Here is a 7442-nt window from a genome sequence, read left to right as displayed (position 1 = left end):
AAGATGTCTTTATTAAGAGTATATTTCCTTGAGATTTTGAGATCTGGGATCACAAAGGCGCAGCCAACGCTGCCGTCTGCAAATTTGGATCCGTCAGTAAAGACTTTTAAATGCTCCGAGAATTTGTAGTTTAGGGTTTCTTTTGTAACAGTAGCTAGGTAGACGGGGTTATCTTTTTTGGTAGTATTATCTTCACTGTCGTATATGATAGTAGGGGTTTCCTCAAGCCAAGGCGGGTAGGAGGGCGGGGGGACCCTGGCCAGCTCACTGACCTTCACCCCGCTATCGGCTAGAATGCGGTTTACTGTGTCGGATAAGGGTAGCGTTTTGGCCAAGAGTTGAGTGCTATGTTTGGTGTTGGCCTCATAATTTTGGTGCTGAGGAAAAAAGTCAGTCAGGACCTCGCAGGCAGAGTTCTCTACCGCGTGGGCTCTGACAGCATACTGAGCTGAACGGAGTTTTATCTCATCCACAAGGGGCAGCCACCCACACTCGCTGTAGACTCGACTCTTACTCGCTTGTTGGGAGAGTCCCAGAGCTATTTTGAGCGCCCTGCACTCTATAATAGCCAGTTTTTTCATGAGCGCCGGGCGCGTCGCGAAATAAGCTTCGCACCCGTAAAGGAGGCGGGAGCGAATTAATGCCCGCACTACCTCTGTGACACACTTACGCCCTCTGGCCCAGGATTGGGACGCCAGGTAGCGTATGATATAAAGATCCTTGTTGGCCTTATTGATCAGATGTTCGATATGACTGGTCCAGTTAAGTCGGGTATCGATGATAACGCCGAGGAACTTAACTTCTGAGCTCGGTTTGATAATATCACAACCTATCTTTATACTGCAGTTCCTGTACAGTTGTCTACGGGAGACAACAAGAAAGACTGTTTTATTTGAGGCTAGTTGGAAGCCGTTGGTGTACATATATTGACAGAGGTTGTCGATTTTAGTTTGGTAAGAAGATAAGTCAACAGTGTTGGTAACTCTGTTATGGCGTGGTCTATTAGTGTCTATTAAGGCGAGGTCGTCCGCATACAGAAGTACACTGGCACCGTCAACCTTAACAGAAGTAATGTCATAGAGCATGATGCTGAATAAGTTTGGCGCGATGATACTGCCCTGGGGAACCCCCATGTCCAGCGCATGGGTTTCGGACACCGAAGAGCCCACCCGGACAGACATCTTGCGATTGCTGATGAAGTTTTTGATGAATTGGTACATGTGGCCAGAGACACCGATTCTGCCGAGTTTTAGGAGTAGACGAGCATGCCAGACGCTGTCGTACGCAGATTTAATATCAAAGAAGGTTCCAAGAAGAGAATTATTACTATGTGCCAAGGTCTTTTTGATTTTTTCAGTGACGTGCACAATGTGGTCCGCACACGAACGACCTTGCCTAAAACCTGCCTGGCATGTAGGAATGATATTGTGTTTATTGAGGTGGAACTCCAGCCTCTGGTTCACCACACGCTCAAAGATCTTGCTGAGGTGGGGGGTTAGTGATATGGGGCGGTAACTGCCAGGTAGATTGCCCGGTTTTCCGCTCTTCAATACTGCTACTACTTGTGAGTCTGACCACGCTGCGGGGATAGTATCCTTTAACCAGCATAGGTTGAAAAACTGAGTGAGCAACTTAACAAAGTTAGGTGGTAGATGTTTTATCATGTGATATGATATTGGGTCTAAACCTGTGGATTTTTTTGGGTCTTTCACAGAAGAGATGGCGTTTTGGACTTCTTTTGCCTTAAACATGCAGTTTATAGGCAACTGGTTGTCATCTGGGGGGTATGTGAAACCCTTCTCCTGATCTAACCTATAATTGAGTCGTTCAGTATCTAGGGATTTTGATTGACTATTTTTGGCAAAGGTATCTGCTAATAGGTTTGCCTTTTCAGAGTCAGTTGTGGTCATTTTATCACCCGATAGTAGTGGCTTTTCTTTAGTTCTGTATCTACATTTAAATCTGCGGATTTTCTTCCAGATTTTGCCACAGTCTTTGTAATCTTTAGTTTCTTTGTGGACAAAGTTTTCCCAGTTTTGAAGTTTAGCCTCAGCGGTGATCTGGTTAAATTGTATTTCAGCTGACTTCATATTCGTGAAGTTAGCGTCTGAGCAGTGCCTGAGATATGTCCTAATGTGATATCGCTTGTTTGCCAAGGCTTCATCACAGTCTGCATTCCACCACTCATTCCTTTTGGCCTTACAGTTAGGGTTTACTGATTTAAGCGGAATGTGATTATTGGCAGCAGTGAGTATACATTGACGTATGTTATTGTAAGAGGCTTCGATGTCATCCGTAAGGAGAGTTTCCTCCCTGACACCCTCGAGCTCCGCACGGAAGCTGTCCCAATTTGCCTGTTTGTAATTGTACTTTTTTCTGACCTCCGAGTTATTGCGATTAGGGGCGAAGTGGCGGAAGGTAAGAACAATGGGTAAGTGATCGGAGCCGAGGGCGTCCGGGAAAACGTTCCAGTCGATGTCAGTGACTATGGCATTTGAGCAAAGGGAGAGATCGATTGCTGACGGGGAATGGTCAGCTCTGTCTGGAAGTCTGGTTGCCGAGCCATCGTTTAGTATACAAAAGTCAGTTTCCAAAATGACGTCAGCAAGGTTGCTATTGGCATGTTTGTATCTAGGGTTAGCAGAGTCCCACAGAGGGTGGTGATTATTAAAATCACCCATCACGCACCAGTGTGCCCTGCCATGATCCAGGGATTTTAGCCAGTCGGTAGTTCCTTTTTTATTACACCCGTGGGGGTAATATATGTTAACTATGTTGAGGTTTTTGGATCCTTTTATTTCGATTTCAACAGCACATGTACTGAGATTTTCTGAACTAGGGATGAGAGGTGCAAAGGGTTTGTAATTTAAGGAAGACTTTAGATAAATAGCTGTTTGAATGAGTTGCCCTGAGCCCTTTTGCTCTACTATGGGAGGGAAGTCAAAACCATCTATAGAAGGCAGTAGGGAGCGTTTTCTCTTGACTGACTGGATAACTAAGATGTCAGCAGAGTGATTTGATATATAATTATATAGCTGAGAGAAGTTAGAGTTGATAGAGCGACAGTTCCACTGTAATATGATAAATCCGTGACCGCTTTCACCTTGTTCAGCCATTTTAACACGCACAAAGAAGGTAAGTTAAAGGGCAGATTTAAAATAGGTTAAAAAGTGGTTTTAACAGCTTTCATATCCGTCACGGACAACTGCTTGGCACCAGCAAGAGCGCCCAGCGCCAGAGTGGCGCCGCCCGGAATGAAGCGTTCAACCTTGGTGTTGGAGAGTTGTGTGTATGTAGCTGAGAGGGAGTCGATCAGGTCGAGAGGACTCTGCATCTGTCTGGCCTTAACCATGAAGCCGAGGCACTGCTCGATGAAACCTTGAAGGCCTCTTTGTTGTTCATTTAAATTTGCATATTGCTCTCCTGTTTTTAGCTTATCTAGTGCAGCGTCGGCTAGCTCAAGCTCTGCCTTCTCCTGCTCCTCCCTCATCTGCTGCTTTATTTCCTGTTCAGTTTTAAGTTTGTATTCTCTGAATCTCTGGGCCAATCCCTCCTCCATTCTCCCCATCAACCTCTCGAAGAGCTGCTCTTCTTTCGAGTCCTCCTTCCTGTTCTGGGCTTTGCGTAGGAGGGAGGCCTTTAACCCGGGGGTCCCATGAAGCGGCGCCTCTGCCCGAGCCGTCTGAGACTTACAGGGCGCCTGGGGGCCAGGATTTGGATTTTGCGAAGTTGTTTGGTGCTTCGCGGTTGCAGCAGAACTGTCCGCATGAACTGGAAGGAGTGTATTGTCATGTTCGGTCATTTTGTTTTTGATTTCTTGTATTTTATTTACTTGCCCACCCAGGGGGGGTCTCTGGACAGCCAAAGAGTACCCGGACCGGGGGGTTGAGGTCCGCCGGATCGGTTGCGGAGGGGGACGCCAGAAGGAGTCCCTCATTTCCGCTGGGGCAGTCGCTGTTTTATTTTGTTGTTTGGCGAGCTCGCGCCGCGCCCGATCCAGGGCCTCAGAATATGGTATGTATGCTGCCGACCTGATCTTATTGGCCTGCAGCCTCAGTCTCATTTCCGGGCATCCAAGATAAGCGGCGGAATGCTCGCCCTTGCAGTTTACGCAATGTTTGGCCTTGGTGCACGTCGCTCCGTCGTGGCCCTTGGAGCCACATCGGGGGCAGATCTGCACTTTTGATTTGCATTGTTGTTTTAGGTGCGATAGTCTCTGGCACTTCGTACAGCGCCGCACTGGAGGAGTGTAGGGTTCGACGCCGTACACCTCACTCTCCAGAACGACGCTGTCTGGAAGAATTGCCGTTGTAAACGTGACACGGACCGCCTGAGACGGTTTCCCATCCCTAAGGAGAAGACGGCGAAAAGATCGAACCGAGGAGGGGCCCTTTTCTACAAGACTCCCATCCTCCATCCGGACGCGCACGCCCACTGCCATCTCAGACAGGTCTGTTCCTGAATGTATTGTGGGTATGCGTTTAATGACACCTTCGGTTGTTACCTCCGGACGGTGGCATTTCACTTTGATGCCGCCGATCGAGTCCAGCCTCAATAGCTTGTTTTGTTGTGATGCTGAGGAGCACCCTACCAGGACGCTCCCAGCTGCCAGCATGCGTATTTCTTTGACCTCGCCGATGGCAAGGTCAAAAGTTTTTTTCCTCCTGAGGCCGAGTCCCTGCAATGTTGCAGGGCCCTCCTTCAGGTCCTGCACCACCACGGGGAACTCTAAGAAGGAGGGAGGAGGTTGCTTGGGTTGGTAAAGAAGTTTTCTTCGGGGTCTTTGTTTTGTGTGTGTGTGTGTATTGGCAGGTGGTAGTGGCTGTTGAGTTGTCTGGTTTTCTTGTGATTCAGTTAGGGGTTGGGAGGTGTCGACCCCCCGGGCAGATGTTGCATGGGAAATACCTGTGTTTCCCTGAAGAGGGGGACCCTCGCAGAGGACCTTTTGCTTCTTTTTCTTTTTGGGCTTCTTACGATTGACTTCGGTGAAGTCTTCCTCAAAATGATCAGTAATCTGAGAGCGTGGGGGGCTATCCCGGAAGAGAAGAGATTCCGGAGAGCTCTGCCCCCCCTCAGGGTCGTCCTCCCGCAATCTCTTTCTCTTGAAAGGAGAAGATATGCTGGTTTTCTCATTGGTGATTGCTTTATTAAGCTGTTTGGATTTTGGGGACTGACCAGTCCGGCTGGCCCGGTCAGTCTCATTCAGTGATTCCATGGGAATATCTGGGGCGCGGTCAGAACCGCTTGCTGTTTGGTCCATATTAAGGGACCAATCTTGCTCCCTCAGAGCAGTGGTGTCCGTTGGAAGGTAGTTATCTACCCAGATGAACGTTTCCCGCCTATCAGCAAAGGTGGTGTTTGGCAGTTTGTGTTTAGCAACTTGGCTCATCACTTACAAGGTACGGTACGGTCACCAAGAAAAAACAAGCCAAACAGCTCAGGGTTAAAAAGGCAGGATAAAAGCAGGGTAACAAAAGCGTCCCTAGACAAAGAGTGAGCTGAAGCTCACCCCTCTAGCGACTTTCACTTCTCTCCCGAGAAACACGAGGACTCCTGCAGGGCGAGTGGGAACGCCACCAAGGGCAGCTAGCCCCCTTTCTGGACCCACGCCAAGAGCAGAGGGAGCTGTGTCGTGTGTTTAAGACACAACGAAAATGTGATTGTCCCCCTTTACCCTCAGGAATTCGGGAGAAAATCGCTATTTGAGCACTGACTTGGCTATGTAAGCTCGAGGTGCGTTAAAGCAGTCGCTATGTAATCAGCATGTTTGCTTGTGAAAGAACGCACTCTACGGGCCAGCAACTGCAGTGAATTACTCGTGCTGAGTGTGACATGACATGCACGTGACAGAACACGACATTCCCATACAGACAGACAAAAGCCGCTAGACCCCATCACAAACAGAACTCTATAATACATAGGTTTTTGCCCACACACACACACAAACACACACACACACAGAGAAGCCGTATATATATATGCATATCTGTATCTATAAATATATAGAGATAGGTGAGAGTGTATTTTTCGCGTGGCTATAAATTGATTCGACCTTTTCACTTTGACAGTAAGAACAACTTACGGGTGCAAGGGAAGCGTTGTGGACAGCGCAGTGGACAGCGCAGTGACATTCTAAAAATAATAGTAACTTACAACTGAACGGGAAAGCCACACGAAGGAAGGGAGATAAACGCCAAACACTGGAGAAGATAAGGAAGAGTTACTTATAATGGTGAAATGAACACAAAAACGAAAATGAGTTCAGCGCTGCGCGCTGAGAGCACGTGTTGAAATATCTCATCGATGATATTGTGTCCGGGGTGTAGCTGAATACGGTGTCCAAATTTGAAAAAGATCCACCGAGAACTTTGGCGTTGTGATGTGGTGTAGCGGCTATGGTGTGTCGGTATGGGGGCCCGGGTAAGCTGAGGTGGAACCAAAATAGCTGAGGTGGAACCAAAATCGGTTCCGCGCTGCGCGCTGAGAGCACGTGTTGAAATATCGACCAGGTTGTGTCGTGTCCCGGGTCTACTTGAATATGCCCACCAAATTTGAAGCAGATCCATCGAGAACTTTGGCCGTGCATCGCGCACAGACACACAGACACACAGATACACAGACAGACACACAGACACTAGTCGTATATATATATAGATATCTATATCTATAAATATATAGAGATAGGTGAGAGTGTATTTTTTGCGTGGCTATAAATTGATTCGACCTTTTCACTTTGACAGTAAGAACAACTTACGGGTGCAAGGGAAGCGTTCTGGACAGCGCAGTGACATTCTAAAAATAGTACCTCAGAAACGGGAATTTGGGGTGAACGGCGCGACAGAGACAGACAGCGTGGCGGTTCACCACAATCACCTTTGAAAGGCGAAGTCCTGTCAAACGGGATTGAGAATTTTTGAGCTTATTTCTTAGCCCTATATCATCTGCTGTGGCTTCTCACATGCCAGAACATACAGACAGACAAAAGCCGCTAGACCCCATCACAAACAGAACTCTATAATACATAGGTTTTTGCCCACACACACACACAAACACACACACACACAGAGAAGCCGTATATATATATGCATATCTGTATCTATAAATATATAGAGATAGGTGAGAGTGTATTTTTCGCGTGGCTATAAATTGATTCGACCTTTTCACTTTGACAGTAAGAACAACTTACGGGTGCAAGGGAAGCGTTGTGGACAGCGCAGTGGACAGCGCAGTGACATTCTAAAAATAATAGTAACTTACAACTGAACGGGAAAGCCACACGAAGGAAGGGAGATAAACGCCAAACACTGGAGAAGATAAGGAAGAGTTACTTATAATGGTGAAATGAACACAAAAACGAAAATGAGTTCAGCGCTGCGCGCTGAGAGCACGTGTTGAAATATCTCATCGATGATATTGTGTCCGGGGTGTAGCTGAATACGGTG

Source organism: Littorina saxatilis, linkage group LG3 (assembly GCF_037325665.1).
Source record: "Littorina saxatilis isolate snail1 linkage group LG3, US_GU_Lsax_2.0, whole genome shotgun sequence".
NCBI classification, from domain to species: Eukaryota; Metazoa; Mollusca; class Gastropoda; order Littorinimorpha; family Littorinidae; genus Littorina; species Littorina saxatilis.
Note: the sequence above shows the minus strand (reverse complement) of the source record.